This window comes from Leptinotarsa decemlineata, unplaced genomic scaffold (genome assembly GCF_025532065.1).
Source record: "Leptinotarsa decemlineata unplaced genomic scaffold, Ldec_3_MD MMD2_tig00078422_RagTag_RagTag, whole genome shotgun sequence".
NCBI classification, from domain to species: domain Eukaryota; kingdom Metazoa; phylum Arthropoda; class Insecta; order Coleoptera; family Chrysomelidae; genus Leptinotarsa; species Leptinotarsa decemlineata.
Window position 1 is genome coordinate 13,334,377 of NW_027412747.1, and position 20,951 is coordinate 13,355,327.

Consider the following 20,951-nt stretch of genomic DNA (forward strand, 5'->3'; position numbering starts at 1 on the left):
TGTAGTACCTTGAAAGTGCCAATGAAAAAGTGTTATTCGTTTTTTGATATCTTTTCAAATAAAGTCAGAAAAAAATAAAATTGATATTGTCAAATTCTCGGTTTTCCAAATATATATATATATATATATATATATATATATATATATATATATATATATAAACGATTTGCCCTCTTCAATTAATATGAAGACTGTCTTATATGCCGACGACACAACATTTTATACGAGGGTGAGACAAGGAGAGGAAACCACCGTTATCCAGGACATAACTGAGTCAGCTAATGATTGGTTTAACGCAAATAAATTACAAATCAATAAAGCGAAAACAGCTTCTATGATATTCTTGAACCAAGGAAATGATGCTCAGTCGTTAAAGACTTTAGGAATTTACTTGGACAGCAACTTGTCGTGGAAAACTCACACAGACAAACTTTCGAGTAGGTTATCTAAGGCCATTTATGCTATTAGACAAGTTAAAATTAATTTAGGTAGGGAAGCGGCTATCATGACATATCATTCACAATTTCATAATGTTATGCCATATGGATTATCAAATTCGGAACACTCTATCTACTTACAGACTATTTTTTCACTCCAAAAAAGAGCAATTAGAGCAATTGTAGGTATAAACAGAATGGAAAGTTGTAAGCCTTCATCAAACCCATGTTTAGCCAAAACATGTTTACCAGATTTACAATATGTTGTTGTCAAGAAGAATATACATTAGCAGCTGACATTTGGTATCTAACAAAAGGTTAATGCATATTAGAAACAGGATAGGAGACATTTTGGATCACATAGGAACACTAGCGTTGGTGGTGAAGATTTCCGAGACAGAACTATCGAAGGCTATTTGTAGTAAACAGTCTTCGAGAAATCTGAAGAGGACTATCAATGACTATTTATGAGAAACGTTCTTTGAGAAAATTGAAGAGACAAGCTATAATGTCAAAGTTAAATTAATGGATTATCACCCCAGGGTCAGTAAAATGCTTTGGAAACGTATTAGTTAGAGAATCATCATGCTTATCGTTTGCACTGTTCCAAAGGTGATTTTTTTATATCTTTCAAAGTATGCTACTACAGGTTTCTGTCTACGACCTGAACAAAAGCGCATCCCAGGAACAGCTAGTGTGAAAACTTTAGCCAGACATAATCTGAGTTAAAGCTTTTAATGAAATCCATCTTCGCAAACTTTTTGTAACTCAATTAGCATATGTCAACTGGCAAACTATAAATTACAGGTTTTTCCGTAACCTCGAATGGGGAATGGACAAGAGTTCAGAATACAATGTAGAGAAAACTAACGAAATGCCATCAAAGCGTGCAATATTTTGGTACAGTTAAAGCCGGAATAACTTCCAAAAAGACAAAAAAGATAGTGTTGCATTACTCGCTACCAAGATTTTGTAACAGATCAATACTACGAAGGATTTTGTAATAGATCGTTTGACAAAGATTTCAATTCACCAGCCAACATTGGTTCATTTTTGTAAATCGACTAGTCGTTTTCTGAGTAATAAGCAGTATATATTGAAAAAATCTGCAAACAAACAACAAATATATTAATATTATATTTCTCTACCAATTTTATCCATGAACTCTGAAATGGACTGGTGTTTTGTGACGTAAATATAAGATTCCAAGAATTTTCACAAGCAGTCGTGGGGCATCATATAAGGTGATCTAGCGGGCCAACCTGAAATAACACGTTTTGGATAATTATATTGGTTTGGATAATTATCATATAGGAACGTTCGAACCAGCTTTCCATTATGATGATGTACCTTATCATCCCGAAACGTACTATCTGTTGAAAACAGATTTGTCAGTTATCAAAACCGGTAACTAGTCGTAAGTAGTCTTTCAGAGTTACCCATTAGATGACCTGATGTGTCACCTCTAGATTTTTTGAGGAGATATGTTATATATTGAGTGTACGATATAGAATCACAGTCCATTCCAGGGCTCGTGTGTAGAAAATGAGGTGTTTGCAACGAAATTACTTCTGTAACATTCCCAAATGTGAGAAATACATTTTCGAACAGACTTCATTATTGTTAGGAAGTGAATGGGACGCATGTTAAATATTTATGATAAACAAAAACTGGGGTAAGTCTTGGAAGAAATGTTTTCATTCTAAATATATATAGCTTGTTTGTTTGCATATTCAAATTAATAATGTAGAACAGCGAATTCCTCAAGAAAAGCTGACATGATGTTCAAAGATAAACTAGTGCTGGATAAAAGATCTAAAGACATTGAAAAAAATTTGTTTTCGCCTCTCGACGAAGAGTGACATTCTCAGTAATGATGAAGTGATATGTATTCGATTCAGGATTTGTACAAAGAAACAAAGAAATATCACATAGCACATCAAAGTGCTATCAAAATTTTGGGGAGGGATAAATTTAAACGTCACAAAGTCGAAATAACCCACCATTTTTAACGGACCATAATAGGAGAAACATATTTTATAGATGGCTACTCAGATAACAACGTCAGGATAATTAAATCTGTAATAAAATTTCATGGTGTGATGAGGGTAGGTTCAAAAATAACGAATGGTTCAACAGAAATATTCATTATCACTGGCGAGCAGAAAATTCCTTCTTTCAGAGCTACAAGTGTCCAAGAAAGATTTGGAGTTAATGTTTAGTTTGGTGTGCTAGACACCAAGATTATAGGTCCCCACTTTTTTGAGACATTTTTGATAGGGGAATCATATTTGAAATTCTTGTCGGAGCCTCTAGTTGAGTTGTTGGAAGTTTTGCCTTAGAACATTTTGAAAAAATATCAGTATTTTCTACATAATGGAGCTCCGTCACATTGCAGAACGATTTACAGGAATTAAAAAGCGTTGGTTGAGATTTCGTACAAAATTTTACTGATACGAAATCGTAAGAGTTCGTAAGACTGCATCTGAAGGGAACCTGCCATAAAAATTCTAATTGTTTGAGGAACAATGAAGGCGATTTGAACATTTGATGATGTATCGTGAACCACGTATATGGTAAGGAATATTTTGACATATTTTTTTATTATCAAAATAGATAATACATGACATTAAAATGAACAGTTCAAAAATAACTTTACAAAACGCTCGAAGGTGCGAACTCGTTTCCTCCTTTTAATAAAAGAGGATGTATGCATCTCCACTCACAAGCGATTTTGTAAAAATTGGTGACACTTGTAAATCATTGTATTCGTTCCACGTGCCATTATGAGGATGCCTGCAGAATGCTGTATAATGTCCGCTGTAGGTAGACCCACTGTGAGTCGAAAGTGCATATAGATTATAGCGACAAGGAGTCACATTATCTGCTGCATAATTGTTCATATCTAATCCATCTAGTGGAAATTCGATGGCAACATTCAACTTGCCTCTAAATATTTCTGTTAGAGAAAATCTTTTAAAATGAATAACTGAAATATGGGGAAACTTATGGATCGATAGGGACTTTGTGCATGTTTTTCTTTCTTTGCAACTTGAACACGTCGGTTTTTCATGTCCATCCAAAGTTTCCTCTCTTGTGAAGAAATCCAAGCACTGTGATAAACTCAATTGGTTAGTTCTTTCTGGTATGGGGAGTGACACATCCCAGAAAGGATCGAAGGTTATAGATGACTGTCCACAATGTGTGCACTTCATCGTGTATTTTAATTGACCAACGAAATTATCTACAATCTTAGAGTTATATGTACTCAAATAAATCAGCCATGACTTTTGTGCTTTTTCGCTGTCGCTCAATTTTTCGTTAATCTCCGTTAAGGTCGGTTTAGGTTTCTCAATAAATCTATTAACGTTATCATGTAAACCTTCTAAAAGATAACGAAGGAACTCCTGGGCGTCTTGATGCGCATGACCTATGAATCGAGGGGCAAAACTCTGAATCTGACTTTTTAAGGAGACTGTGTTCATTTCTCTATCAGATGAATTTTCTGACCACAATTCCTTGATAACTTCTGCAGAAGCTTTGATTAAAGCACCTTTCGAACTGAAAATATTAATATTGATATCTTTGATGTACTCATCTTTTTTCAAATATTCCAGTAGCCATCTCGTATTGGATAAACATTGGATTACACTGTTCATGAAATAGGTGTTGCCAATATTTTTCAACCCATTAAGCCCAAGGGTTTTGACTGAGGAACGTATCACTGATCTAATTGTGTTGTAGCTGTTGGTGATACGTTCGCCACCGCTGTTTTCTTTCCAGTAATCACAGATCAATGATTCTTCCCATCGTTGGACCATCGGAATGAGGAATTTGAAGTTGAATTTATTGAAACTAAATCAGATATATTCATGGTGGTTTTTCCGAATTTGGGAGAGAAAGATAATTCCAGAACTTGTTTATTTTCCTCTTCATCTTCTGATACAATTGGGAAGTGATCAATCTGCTTACTCCATTTTGCGATGTTCATAGGAAATTTTGATTTGATTTGTGGGTTCAGGAATATTTCATCTAATTTTTGAGTAGACGAAAGAGTACCCAATATCGATGTGGCATTACCCCTTTGGATGGCGATACTAATTCTCTGAATTGAAAATGAATAGGCTCGGTTCTCACTGGTAGAATTCATCATTCTTCTTCTGATATGCGGAGTTTATGTATGGCTTGGAGTATTAGATAAAAAAAAATACTGGTTCCTGTTTTTTTTTAGGCAGCTCTGACCGGAAACTGTATGACCATACAGTGATGATGAGAAAAATGTCGGGCAATACATGTATTGTAATACATATCTGAATTTGTTATTGCAGTGGTTACACAAATCGAGGATGGAAACGTATTTAATCTAAAGATCGAAACGTCGTATTACAAATTGCATCAGCTTATAACAATCATGAAACATTGTTTGAGTTGAAAGGGTTATTTTTTAGGAGTGATTGATTTTTCGGGAAAGGAAGTTTTTGGCTGTAGATCATGCATGGTGTAGATCATTCATGATCTACACATCTATGTATGGAATTAATTTTTGAAACTGATTCCTTCCTTTCTTTGGAAGATTCCCACATTTTTTGTATCAAGATGGAGTAGTAGAAAGCCAGAAATGTTCTTTATGAAAAAAAAAATAAGAAACATTATTGAAAGTCCCTCTGCCTTTTTGTCGAATTTCTAATTCGAATTCTACAAAATAGTGAACTTTTGTCAAATCATACTTACAGTAAAAATGAGCGAGAAACAATAAATTGAACATATAAATTGACGAAAAAGTTATACATGTATAGGATTTTTTTGTGGGTTTGACAAATGTCATATCTCTACATAAATGTAATTTTTCAATGGGTATGATGATTCATTGATTGATACTATTTTCATTATTATTATGTTTTTGATGTAGTTCCAGTTAGTTACTGTATACACTGCTGAGATTATTAATGTCAGTTTTCTTATTCATACAATCAGAAGACTTATTAATTTCAACTATTTCAAGAAAAAGGCGCTTGGAAATATTTTTTCTGTTTGCAAAACTTTCATATTGGAGTAATTTGGTTTATATCCTGTTTCTATAGAGTGTTGTGCTAATGCAAATGATTTATTATTAAGCTTCATATCACTTTTATGTGAAGTTACTCTATCATTGAGAATTCTAGATGTTGTTCCAATATAATTCAAGTTACAATTGTTACAAGGAATGTTATAAATCACATTTGACTTTTTTGTAGTATACTTTTCATCTTTCAATTCAGTATTCAAATTCTTTATAGTTTTAATATTTTTTTGGCATATTTTGATATTTTGTTCATTATGAAAAAGTTTTATGATATTTGAAGGTGAATTTCCAAGGTTAGGTATAGATTTATAAGAAATATTGATAGATGAACTATCATTACATACATTTCTGTTAATTACATCAGAATTTGTACTACTGCCAGTATTGAAAATTATTTTATTAGGAAGTTTTCTGGGATAAGAATTTTCGAATAATATGTCTCTAAGGAGTCTGATATTTTTCTGCTTGAGGAAAGGGTGTACTAATTTTTCTATTCTTTTTTTTTCAAACAGAGTATTGAATTAATTTCAGCAGATTTTTTAAGAAAGGAATAGTAATTGATATATCTTTCTGAATTAGTAGGTTTGACATACCAATCTGTAATCAACGAATTATCAGTTTCACGGATAACTCTTGTATCAAGAAAAGGAAGGGTCTGATTATTTTCAATTTTGATAGTGAATTGTAACTTTTATTCATATCTATTGACAACATCAAGAATTTCATTAGATTTGTCATAAGGTATTGCACAGATAACATCATCAACATATTTCGTTATAGAAGTAATTTTAAAACTCACTTTAGGAAGTATGTTTTCAAAAAGATCGTCCATTACGTATAGAGCTATGATAGGAGAAATAGTAGCTCCCATTGGTGTACCAAGAATTTGTTTATAGTATTTACCTTCGAAAGAGAAATAACTTGAGTTGAAGATGAAACCAATTATTTCAATACATTTTTTTTGGTTTATTGAACATTTTCTATTTATATCATTCCATCTTCTGATAATACTTTTCTCCACTAGATTCATAGGTAGGTATATTGCTAAAAAGTGAAATCACATCGAGGCTGATCAGAATATAACCTGGAGGTAGTGATTGGAGCATGCTCCAAATAGCAAATCTAATGAAATTCTTGATGTTGTCAATAGATATGATAAAAAGTTACATTTCACTATCGAAATAGAAGATAATCAGACCCTTCCTTTTCTTGATACAAGAGTTATCCGTAAAACTGATAATTAGTTGATTACAGATTGGTATGTCAAACCTACTAATTCAGGAATATATTTCAATTACTATTCCTTCCTTAAAAAATCTGCTGAAATTAATGTAATACTCTGTTTGAAAAAGAAAAATATAAAAATTAGTGCACCCTTCACTCAAGTAAAAAAATCTCAGACTTCTTAGAGACATATCAATCGAAAATTCTTATCCCAGAAAACTTCTTAATGAAATATTCAATACTGGCAGTAATACAAATTCCAATGTAATTAACAGAAATGTATGTAATGATAGTTCACCTGTCAATATTTCTTATAAATCTATACCTAACCTTGGAAATGTATCTTCAAATATCATAAAACTTTTTCATAATGAACAAAATATCAAAATATGTCAAAAAAATATGAAAACTATAAAGAATTTGAATACTAAATTGAAAGATAAAACGGATACTACAGAAAAGTCAAATGTGATTTATAACATTCCTTGTAACAATTGTAACTTGAATTATATTGGAACAACATCTATAATTCTTAATGATAGAGTAACTTCACATAAAAGTGATATGAAGCTTAATAAGAAATCATGTGCATATCAAAGCTTTACATACAGAAAAAAAAATTCCAAACGCCTTTTTCTTGAAATGGTTGAAATTAATAAGTCTTATGATTGAATTAAAAAGAAAACTGACATTGATAATCTCAGCAGTAATATCAATTACTCTTTCTTCAGAGTCAAAAATTATGAAATCATTATAGCCATTGAAAAATTACATTTATGTGAAGGTATGATATTTGTCAAATCCACAAAAAATCCTATAACTTTTTCGTCAATTTATATGTTCAATTTATTGTTTTTCGCTCATTTTTACTGTAAGTATGATTTGTAATGTTATTCAATGGCGAAAATATTCACAACTCATTAAATTATAGGCCCTGAAGAAGTAATTTTCCTTTATTTTCAGTATTTCAATATTGAATATTACAAAAAGGATTTGAAGCTTTATATCTTCTATTAATGATCTGCGAGCGCTTTCGACAGTGGGTAGTACTGTCATCTTCTAGGCACTATATATGTATATATATATATATATATATATATATATATATATATATATATATATATATATATATATATATATATATGTATATATATATATATATATATATATATATATATATATATATATATATAATATATATATATATATATATATATATATATATATATATTACTATTAATGTAAGTTACAAAAGGGATTTGAAGCTCTATAACAGTAATCTATGTGCTGTCATCTTCTGCTGCTGTCATCTTCATTCAGTGCATTGCAGTTAAAAATAGTCACCCTGAATAACTTTTGGTACAATGATTTTCATTTGATATTACTTCCCCTATCGCACCTCCAGAGCATGTCACCAATTTTAAAAAAATGGATCGCCCTATATTGTTTCGCATTATCAGATGCTTCATGATGAGCAGATTTCAACAAAGTGTAAAACATATGGTCCGAAGATTATGGTTCGGGAGATATAAATTATTTGATTTGAAAACGAGCCACACTGAATAACTTTTGAAACAATGATTTGCAGGTTAAATGAAAAAACAGGTCAACAATTATACAGGAGGCCACATTTTGAAATATTCGTTCTAGAGACAAATATGGAAGCAATAAATCAAAAAAAAATTTTTTATTAATTCTTGAATCAAAATCTGATGACTGGACAATGAGAAAAAAAGTTCTATAGTAAATGTTCAAAAACGTTTCCACCAACTTCCATACAATGGTTCAAATGAGTTTCCATTGCCACCCTCACAAGGTTGAGAATATCGGGAGTTATTTCTCTGCAATGCCTCATATTCTCTCTCAAATCTTATGATATTGTTGATTCTGTCTCATTGACTTCGGACTTCAAATAACCGCATGGAAAGAAATCTACAGGAGTGAGATCCGGAGACTTTGGTGGTCATTTTGTAGGACATCTTCTGTCAATCCAGCAACCAGGACAATGATCTTCCAAAAATTGTCGCACTGGAGCTGCATAACGAGGAGGTGCACCATCCTGCTGAAAAACTATTTTGTTTTCGAATAAATTTATATTCGCCTCAATTGCCTTGTTGACGCACGGAATTATACGATTCTCCAACATATCCAAATATTTATCACTATTCAAAGTATCATCGATAAAAAAAAAGTCCTATGATCACCTAAAATTCCCGCCTGAACATTCAGTTTTTGAAGTTGTTGGGTATGAACGTGACGGTATAAATGAGAATTCGTATCACTACAATATTGACAATTTCGCCGATTCACCTCTCCATTCAAACTAAACCTACATTCATCCCAAAAACAAATTTTATACCAGAAATTCTGAAGCAAGTTGATCCATTCAGTGATACTTTCACAAAACTCGATACGTCTATCGAAATCATCTTCGTCAAATTCATGAACTAGTCTTATCTTATGTAGATGAAATTTGTACTTATGAAGTATCCTGAAAACATTTGTACGACCGATTGTCCGATCTCCGGTGTCCGATTGACCGGTGTCTCGTCAATACCGTAAGAGTGCCGTAGATGGTAATATAGCACTCTTAGGGCCGCGTTATGTCGATGAATATAGGTCAAGACCGCATATGCTGTACATGCTGATAGCAAGTGCATTAGGGTCTCGGGCGCCTCGCGGCAGGCCCTGCACCTTGTGTCAGGAACCTCTATACCCATCACGCGACTGCGGTAGGCTAAGGTGTTGGAGACACCATCCTGGCAAGCCATGATGAACCCCTCAGTTTCCGACTTCAGCCCACTCGACCTGAGAAAAGCGAACGTTAGGCGCTCTGATAAGCCAAGGTCTCCAATGTTATTGAAGAAGACCACATGCATTGGCTTATCCTGGTGTCTCCGCAGAAGTAAGGTGATCTCTGCGGCTTTTATCTGAGCTTTTTGCTGAACGGATTCCAACTCGGTGACAGAGTTGTGGTCACCTCGTTCAGAGTCGAAAACTATACCGAGTTCATCAGCTGCTCGAGCAGCTGCCCTAAGGAGAAATGCTCCAATTCCTGCTCTCTCATGGTCACGGACCATGAGAGAGCAGGAATGCAATTATCATTATTATTATTAAAAACACGTATGAAACCAAAGTAACAGATTGTACATGAGTTCATTCAGGGTGGCTTGTTTTCAACACAAATAATTATTTTTAGCTTCCAAACTATGAGCTTCAGACCATAATGTATTTGAAATCTGTTCATCATGGAACTTCTGATAATGCAAAACAATCGATCCATTAAAAAAATGGTGACATGCTCTGGGGGTGCGATAGGAAAAGTTAGATCAAATGTGAATATGTCAAAATGTGTCCCCCTGTATATTTGAAGTGTTTTTTTGTTTTTTCTGAAAATGATTCTACCAAAAGTGATTCAGGGTGGCTCGTTTTCAACTCAAATAATTTGTAGCTCCCGAACCATAAGCTTCAGATCATATCTTTTGTACTTTTCTGAAATCTGCTCATCATGGGGCATCTGATGATGTGAAACAATATAGGGTGATCTATTAAAAAAAATGGTGACATGCTCTGGAGGCGCGATAGAGAAAGTAACATCAAATGTTAATATGTCAGAATGTGTCCCCCTGTATACTTTGATTGAAGTGTTTTTTTATTTCTTCTGCAAATCATTGTACCAAAAGTTATTCAGGATGGCTCGTTTTAAATGTAATGCACTGTATATGATATAATATGAAACATGCATATTACGCTATGAATAGATTCATCTGTTGGGCAACAAAAATCTGATTTCCTAGTTTTTTCTTTCCTGCAATATGATGACTTCAAGGCGCCCTAGGTTTCACACAATTGACGGCATTATAGTATACTTTCGAAAGTGTTGCAGTAATATAGTTTGACATTGCAATATATGAAATATTTTTTCGAGAATTTTGTATTACCAGCGTTAAACTCTGAGAAAATTCGACAATATTATTACAGCATATGCTTATTCATTGCTGTCTGAACAGTTAACATGTCATTGGAACTATTCAACTGGTCTATATCAATTCAATTCTACTTCCCATTCGTCATGTCATGTCCCCAAAGTAATATACACGAAATGGTTCAAAATACCTCAGGCCTCTATGGAGACAATTCGAACATTATTTTGATACCAACTTGGGTAAAGTTAACGTTCGCCAAGCATCACTCAGACCCACGTATGTCTAGAGCCTCGGGGACAAGCCAGAATAATGGAAGAAAACTCAGTTGAGTCTGTGGTGTGAATTGACAAATGATGTCAGAATGCGGAGCGATGAATAAATACATTTTAAAAAATTTTTCACGATGCAGATAAGTAGAATATAAATTTGTTGATGATAACAGTTAAAATCTTTTAAACAACTTTAGACCAGTCGTTTTGCTATCGGTGATCAAAAATCATGAAGAAAGCCGTAAACGACCATATTCTTGAATATTTGAAAGACTGTAACATCTTGAGCGATCATCAATATGGCTTTCCGAAACGAAGATCAACAGGCGACCTTCTATCGTATGTCACCCATATTTATAATAACGTAGTCGACAAACATGAACAGTTGACAGCTGTTGCGCTCGATATTTCTGAGGCCCTTGAATGGTGTGGCTTAAGCGTTTGCTGGCCAAACTTCTATGTTATGGCTTGTCGGATCCCTGAAAGAACGTTCCCTGCAAGTAGCCATCGAGTGATATCTCTCGAATACTTTTACCATCAAGGATGGTGTTCCATATCTATATTGTCTCCAACCCTCTTTCAATTAATTGTATCTCAGCGACTTACTGGGAAAAATGAAGAATCTAATATATTGTTTTACTGACGACACCACACTTGCGCCATCATTCCATTTGGATTCCAGGACATCGGTTGCGGATGCACATCTTCACCGACAGCAGGAGGTCGCATATCTTAATGGGGATCTAGAAGTGATTTCGAATTGGGGTAAAACTAACAAGGTTCAATTCAATGCCACAAAAATCCAGACATCGGTTTTCTTCAAAGAGATGAATGTCTCCGAAGCAGATATAGTGATGTCAGAACAGACAATTTCGCTTTCTGCTTCGATGAGTTTGTTGTGCGTTGAAATTGACACAATATGTCTTGGCACAAGTATGTCGCTGGAATTGCAAAGGCTGCTTCTCAAAAGCTTGAAACTCTGTTCCGAACCAGGAAACTGTACACTTTTGTTGCTTCATGAAGCTCAGATCAGACTTTTTTGGAGTATTGTTCTCATGTATGGAGCTCTGCCCCTAAGCATACTCTGAAGCTGCTGGATTGGAGACGCGAACATCACATGCAACCTTGATAGTCTGGAACATCGAAGAAAGGTAAGGGATTTGTCTTCTCTTCTATAGATACTTTCACGGGAGGTATTCAAATGACTTGGCACATTTGATTCCACCAAGGGCGGTACATATCAGAAATACGCGAGGGGCTGTGGCTGCTCATCATTTTGAGGTTCAACTCAGTATACCTCGAACTTCACTGTTCAAGAACTCTTTCATTTGGAGAACTGCGTTTATGTGGAATGAATTTCCTGAGAACGTTTTTCCAAATAGATTCAATCTCCAGCAATTCAAATCCAATCTGAATCGCTACTTTCGCATAGGCACCGCTCTCAGCGGTCAATCAGCGAGTCAATCAATCAATCAAAATATACTTTGTTGTCGAAAAAACTCTTGTTTTGTTGACAAAGTGAAATACACACGTATTGAAATAAAATTTAGGCAAAATACACACAATTATATAAAATATAAATAAAATAAAATAAAAATAAAATTGTTATATGAACAAGTAGTATACAAGCATATACATTTGACAATTATTTCGATAGAATAAGTGTCAATAAATAAATAATATATCAATTATAAAGTGATATTTGAACATTTTGTCAATTTAACGACTTATAATTTAACAGTCTAGTCGAGTATCCTAAACAGTATCTGCAATAAATTACAGATGACAGTTCACAATTTCACTGGTAGTTGTCATTGTGAAATTCTTGCAAACTATTATAGGGTCTGCTCGCGAGAAGTTTTTTTGTGTATTTTCTAAAGCTGTCAATACTATCGTGGGCCGGAGAGACCCACACCCCAAATCGGTACGACCAATCAGCCTTACATCCTTCCTGCTAAAAGGACTTGAGAGGATACTGGACGGACATATCAGGAAGGTAGCATTATATGCATCTCCCCTGAATAATTACCACTATGCTTATCAAACAGGCAAATCGACAGATTCAGCATTAAACAACCTCGTTGAGAAAATCTCCCAATCCTTTGACAACAAGGAGATTGCGGTTGCTGTATTTCTTGATATTGAAGGAGCATTTGACAATGCACTACCTAAATCTATAGGATTGTCTCTGGCTAGAAAGGGTATAGAATCGACAATAACTGGCTGGATCTATGCCATGCTAGTAAACAGAACTGCAACTACGACTCTTCAAGGCGAGGCTATCAGGTTCAGGGTCACCAGGGGCTGCCCCCTCAAGGTGGGGTACTATCTTCCCTTCTGTGGTCACTTCTGGTAGATAGTCTGCTTGATGCCCTCGACAGTAGAAAAGTTGATCTGCAAGCTTATGCAGATGACCTTGTCATCCTGGCAAGGTCCACGTCGGGAAGGGTAACTTGTAATATCCTCAAAAGCGCGTTGGACGTTGTTCACAGTTGGTGTCTGAGGGAGCAGATGTCTGTCAACCCCAGCAAAACTATGTTAATCCCCTTCACCAAGAGAAGGATATTGGACGATTGAACGCCACTTTCCCTCAATGGTGTGGTAATTCCATTTGGAACGGAGGTGAAATATCTTGGCATTGTGCTTGATAAAAGACTCACCTGGAACGCTCACTTGGAAAAAGTTTTACACAAAGCCAGACTGTCTCTATGAACGTGTCGAAGGATTTGTGGTAAAAGTTGGGGTTTAGGTCCCAAACAAATCCATTAGATTTATGTGATGATTGTCAGACCAATGATCACTAATGGTGCAATTGCTTGGTGGCCAAAGGCTTTACAGAAAAAAACGGCCCAATCGAAGCTCTCTGGCTCACAGAGACAGGCTTGTCTGGCTCTCAGTGGTGTCATCAGTACCACACCGTGAGCAGACATGAAGATCCTTCCAGATCTACCTCCTCTCCACATTTTTCTGGAAATAGAGGCTAGATGGACTGCATACAGACTTGGGCACATTGCCAATTGCACAAATCAATTCAATGCAGAGTGCAACAGACTGTTGGCTTACATTGGAAGTCACAGCATTCTGGAAATGACCTCTGACTTCATGCCTCGAACTGTCAACTACGAACTGCCTTATAAAGTACTATTCCCGAGTAGAGAGGACTGGATCGTGCGGGAGATGGAAATATTAAGAGCAGATAGTTGTTGGTTCACAGATGGTTCAAAAACACCTTCCGGTTCTGGTGCAGGTGTTTTCAGTCGCAGACCCAGGACAGAGTTATCTACCTGCCTAGGAACTTATGCGACTGTATTTCAAGCGGAAATTTACGCTATTGAATTGTGTGCGGAGAGATTGGATAAATCCAACCTCACTCACAAGTCAATTAAAATATTCTCGAACAGTCAAGCGGCGTTGGAAGCTCTTGGCTTCTACCGAGCAACGTCTAAATTGGCAGCAAACTGCCAAAAAATACTCTCCTCGATAGGGAGACTAAACAGATTGTCTCTGGTCTGGATTCCTGGTCATACTGGCCTGGAAGGCAATGAAGCTGCTGACTCTCTTGCAAAGGAGGGTGCTGCAAGCGTCTTCATTGGACCAGAACCTGTCATTGGCATCGCTTTGGGCTTCGCCAAACAAACATTGAACACCTGGATGGCAAGAAGAGTTATGGACTTCTGGCAGAATCTTCCAGGATTGGCTCACTCCAAGGCGTTTATTCACCCTTCGAAGCTTGATTCCAAACAGTTGTTGGACGACAGTAGAAATGAACTACGATGTCTAACAGGCCTTCTTACTGTCATTTGAATCATCACATGCAGAGACTTGGACTGTCGGAAAACAGTGTGTGTCGCCTCTGTCTAGAAAATGATGAAACTGCAGAGCATATACTCTGTGCCTGCCCCGCTGGGGACCGAATCAGTTTCTTTGAGTTCGGCAGATCCGTACTCTCACCATCTTACCTGAAAGACCACTCACCATTCAAACTAATCGGCTTCGTTAAGAAGCTGGGTTTATTTGTCCGAGTGTGAATAGGTGTGAGCCACAATAAACCCTTATGGATTGCGGTGGAGGGTCGAATAGACCCACTTACTTTAGACCTACCTACATACCTACTATCGTGACTATTTCTAAAATGAGACGGTAAGTGGTTATACATTTTAACACCGTTATAAAAAATTGAGTCCGTTACTAGGGATGAAGAAGGCAATTGTCATTGAAAATTATTTTTAGATTTTCGGCGAGTGCTATGACACGAAGAAATATATTCAAATTTTGACCTATGTTTGTGTATAAGACACACAGTTTCCATTACAAAGAGATTCACAACTGTCTTAAGGATTTTCCTGTAGTGCTTGTGTTTTGTCCCTATAAAAAATATTATTGGGAGGCTCAAACGTTGAGTCAAAACTTTTCTGATTCACCACAATTTTTCCTTATGTTCATTAAACTATGTTAATGGGCGCTCGAAAACTACATTTACTATTTCAACTTTGGGAGCTTTGATGAAAGCAACACATACCGACAGGGACGGCCTTGGACTTGAAAAGGCTCTATAGATTATCTGAGATATGGAACCCTTTATAAGTTCAGATTTTCGTCATCTTCTGCCGGCTCTTTCGAATATGAGTCGAACGTCAGACTACAAAGAGTCCAACGCATGTTCGAGTCCTCGAGTGTAGACAGGTCCGACTTTTTGGGTGGAGGAAAGCCGAGCCGGATAAACGCCCATTACCCAAACTTCAAGGGGCCCACCGTTCTTGCATTTAAAATGATACACAACTAAAATTTACTATTTTGAAAACAATCAATGATTATTTGAAGATGAATTGAATGGTAATCATAAGAATATCATGATGATAATGACAGAATTGGCGAAGTCATTTTCAACTATTCATTGGAAACCATATACATACTTCATCCTACTAAACAAAGCACCAATTGTTTCTCCTTTGATAAGTATTTATAAAATTATTTTTCTTTCGTTTATTAATTTCTTTGTGTAACACATCATTTTGCGTTGATAAAACCACTTTCACATATATTCAACTTAATTGTCACTTCTGAAAGCTACCCAGCGATATGGAAAAAAGCAAAAATACGTCCCGTATTCAAATCTGGCGACCGATCATTCATATCCAACTACAGATCAGTAGCTATATTATGCAATTTTGGAAAACTCTTTGGAAACATTATTTATGATCAAACACAACGATGTTAGGATGACAATAACACCAAATCAGCATGGTTTCATGGCAAAAAGATCTACCGTAACAAACCTGGCGAGTATAATATACATTTCATGTAATATCGATTCAACAGAACAAGTTGATGTCATCTATACTGATATGAAACAAGCCTTCGATTAGATTGACCACTTTCTATTTTTGGAAAAACTTCAAAGAATCGGATTGCTCGAATCTTATGTCAGATCGCTTTCAGTTTGTCAAATATGGGGGGGTACAGAGGTGCCCCAGGGGTCTAATCTGGGGCTTCTTCTATTCTTGATTTTCATAAATGATATATCAGTAAGGATCACATGCCCTCATTCACTTTTCGCAGATGACTTGATGATTTATTCAGTAATTAAGTACATAGACGACTGTTATCATTTACAAGACTCGTTTGATGAAATTCAAATCTGGTGTATACTGCCTTTCTACAGAAAACTTCATCTAATAAATTTAGAATATTCCATACATAATACAGCTCTCGAAAACGGTGACACGTTTAAAGATTTAGGGGTCGTGTTTGATCGAAGGCTTGCGTTTGATACTCATATAACTCACATTGTATCGTCGGCGTTGAAGCTATTGTGATATTTCTCCAGAAACTGGAGAAAGTTTTCAAATGTTCAAACGCTCAAATTGTCGTATGCTAATTTCGTAAGAAGTCAGGTAGATTATGCATCTTTAATTTGGTCTCCATTATATCAAAATTCCGTTCAGGGATTAGAATATGTTCAGCGGAAGTACTTGAAATTCATGTTTTTAAAGTGCAACGGATTCTATTCAGCTCAGGGCACATACCAGAATATTTTATTGAACCAATTCTACTTATAAGCACTAGCAGATACAAAAAAAACTGTATTTTCTCTATTTGTGGGTATGAACCTGTTGAGAAAAAACATATTTTTTTACCGAAGTATGCGCTGGTCAGGCTCTATATCCTCCGATACATTCGAGAAGGCATCATTTCATCAAGAACTCCAATAATCAGAACAACCATCTTGACAGAGTGATCTGGATAGAGTCTGCGGAGTTCAAAGAGATAATCTCGATATTTTATCCGTTTTCCTCTTCTTTTCTGAAGATATTCGTCTCGTCAGGTGCTGAACACTCCACGACGAATATCGTTTTGCTCTGGTGGTCAAGAAGGACTACATCAAGCTTATTAGCTTGTATGAGCCTGAGAGTGGGGAATGAATAGTTCCAATGAATTCGGCACTTCTCGTTCCATACAACGGATTCAATATCCCCCGGAGCCTAAGGCAACACCAGTGTCTCGTCCATACCGTAAGAGTGCCGTAGATGGTAGTATAGCACTCGTAGGGCTGTTATGTTGATGGATATAGGCCGAGACCGCATATGCTGGACATGCTAATAGCAAGTGCATTAGGGTCTCGGGCGCCTTGTGTCAGGAACCTCTATACCCATCACGCGACTGCGGTGGACTAAGATGTTGGAGACACCATCCTGGCAAGCCATGATGAAACCCGCAGTTTCCGACTTCAGCCCACTCGACCTGAGAAAAGCGAACGTCAGGCGCTTTGATAAGCCAAGGTCTCCAATGTTATTGAAGAAGACCTCATGCTTTGGCTTATCCTTGTGTTTCAGCAGAAGTGAGGTAATCTCTGAAGCTTTTATTCTGAGCTTTTGTTTGGAGTGTCTACTTGACATAATGGTACTGGATATGGCCTGTAAAGTCGTCAGGAGTTCGGATTTCTTTCTCTGCGTGGTCGTGACCACGAGAGAGCAGGAATTGAACCATTTCCCTTGGTTTAGTTGTCGACACTGAACGAGGTGAGCACAACTCTGTCACCGAGTTGGAACTCGTTCAGCAAAATGATCAGATAAAAGCCGCAGAGATCACCTTACTTCTGCGGAAACACAAGGATAAGCCAATGCATGGGGTCTTCTTCAATAACATTGGAGACCTTGGCTTATCAAAGCGCCTGACATTCGCTTTTCTCAGGTCGAGTGGGCTGAAGTCGGAAACTGAGGGGTTCATCATGGCTTGCCAAGATGGCGTCTTCAACACCTTAGTCTACTGCAGTCGCGTGATGGGTACATCCATCGACACAATGCTGCTAAATTACCATCTACGGCACTCTTACGGTATTGACGAGACATCGGTGTTGCCCTACGCTCCGGGGGATATTGAATCCGTTTTGGGGAACGAGAAGTGTCGAATTATTTGGAACTATTCGTTCCTTACTCTCAGGTTCATACAAGCTGATAAACCTGATGTAGTCCTTCTCTACTAACGGAGCAAAACTATATTTGTCGTGGAGTTTTCAGCTCCTGGCGAGACAAATATCGTCAGAAAGAGGAGGAAAAACGGATAAAATATTGAAATTTTCTCTTCGAACTCCGCAGACTCCATCCAGACCACTTTGTCAAGACTGTTGTCCTGATTATTGGAGTCCTTGGTGGAATGATGTCCTCTCTACTCTCGAATCTTAAAATCATACCCACTTGCCGAACTAAGGCAGAAATCTTAGCCGCACATATGCAGAAGGCTGTCATTCTTGGCTCACTGCGCTTGATCAGGGCACATGATTCTCGGACCCAATGATCACTTACTCCACGGTGTGGGGAGTGGTCATTGGTTGATAATGCTGGCGCGCACTCCCGAATATATATAGGGGCCTGACTAGCGCACACTACAGTGAAAAAATAATAATAATAAGTTCATTAGCAGTCTCTTGGTGACAATATAAACAATGTACAAAAATAGAGCAGTTTGTTGAAACTACAATTAACAATAATTCCACAAAGCCGAAGCTGTCCGTGGTATTGAGTTTATCTATTTATGATCTCTAAACATTATTCTGAGAGGTATACATGAATGTTGGAAAACTAGTAGTAACCAAGTTACTCAATGCTAACTCATTATTAAGAAAATGTAACTCTTCAAAAATCTAATAATATTGTAACGAGTATAATACCCTAATAATCTGAATTACATATATCTACACACATGCATATGCGCACCGATACAAATATTTACCTATATATAAAAAACAAATACAATAATTCACGATAATACAATAATTTACTGATGAACATATTATCATACAAATAAATTTCCAATTTCAGATACAAAGTAATGTGAAGAAACATTGGATACATATTCATTATTCGAACAATTGTAGAATAGCGCTTTTTTCTATGGAAAGCATAAAAAGCCGTACTTTTTTTTTAAATTGAAAAACAGAGTATGATTCGAGAATTTCTTGAATCCGTAGGTAATTGAAAAATTGTGGTGAAAGTTCATTACCGGAATGCTAGATGACGTTAAACTAACTAGATTTTGAGATTTTTTGACAAATAATTTTTTCATAAAAAATTATTATTTTTTTTCAATAGAAAGTATCCTATGATTATCGGTTGAGTAGTTTTCGCGTGAAACCGTAACAAACAAACTAACATTCGCATTTATAATATTATTAGGGATTAAGGAAGAAGGGATAATAGGGATTAGACAATGGAAGTCCGAACTAATGAAATACATTCGAAATATTGTATTGAATATGTATTGATTATTTATATTCGGAAATATGTGTACGGAAAAATCGACAGTGGCTGCAGCCGAACACTATCTAACAGGGTTCTAACCCATATTTGAAGAGTGAAGTCATCAGTCTAAAGCCGGGCGCAAACGACTCGTGTACTTGGCGAATAATCGTTACTTGCGTTTACTTGCCATGTCGTGTGAGTGGGTTACTTGTACAATTATTTGTCACTCGTGGGTTTTCCATTCGTGGTCGGTAAAAATGGCCCGAGTCAAAGGAATCATGATTATTCGTTCACTTGTCAAGTACACACTTGTCTATACTTGTACAGGCGCTCAAACGAAATGCACAAATAATTGGCTATTACTGCGACTATACAATAGTTTTCAAGGCATAGCAGAAGCGTACAGACGTTTTGTTTCTGTTTATTTTAAAAATTGAAATGAAGTGGATAAATGACATTGTTTTGGAGTTTCTTGATTTTTATAAAAATGAGCCGGTCATTTGGATGGCTAAACTTAAACACCGTAAACATCTAAATGCAGTTAATGATGCGTGGAAAAGAATACAAGATAACATATCTGTCCAGTATACTATAAATGAACTGAAGAAAAAAAAAAAGATTCGCTAATGGCCACATTTCGGCCTCTCATTAAAAAGTTGAGGCTACATCTGGAACTGGATCCGGCGCCGTAGAAGTTTGTAGGCCTACTTGGTTTGCGTTCGAAAAAATGGCCAGATTTTTACACGGCATATGTGAACCCAGAAATACCCAAAACACAGAGGCAAGTGAAAATATAATTTTTTAATAATATCATACATTATTATTAATATGAGACTTCATCAATAACTGTCTCGCCATGGGACCCTTCCTGTTGTTTTAAAATATTTGCAAAATTCATTTAAAATTTCTTGAGCTTCACGTCCAGATTTTCTTGGTAACTTCATGAGTGGCAGAAATGATGCCATATTTTGGTTACCGTGACGCCACGTGCCAGGCAAAATTTGACCGTCCTTTTCCGTATCAAAAGTACCTGGTGGTGAATAAAGTGTGGCAGCATTTTAACTAGTTCTTGCATAATTGTGTAGCAAGGCACATGTCATGACTATCTTCGGTACTTTGTCTGGTTCAAGAACCATAGGTGCTCTAAAAACTCTGAAAACCGATGCTAGTATCCCAAATACATTTTCAACAATACGTCGAGCACGTGATAAGCCATAATTAAAAATTATTTCATCGCTGCCTTCCTCATGAAGTCCGTGGTATGGTTCTAATAAATGGGTCCCTAAAGCAAAAGC

The 20,951-nt window shown here is 36.3% G+C and overlaps 1 protein-coding gene and 1 pseudogene across 3 annotated transcripts in view; both read right to left on the reverse strand.

The window, feature by feature from the left end:
• ITR (inotocin receptor) overlaps window positions 1–20,951 on the reverse strand; it is a 275,665-nt gene that overhangs the window by 124,848 nt on the left and 129,866 nt on the right. The window lies entirely within an intron of this gene.
• Window positions 3,131–4,273, reverse strand: LOC141487318 (ubiquitin carboxyl-terminal hydrolase 2 pseudogene; annotated as a pseudogene).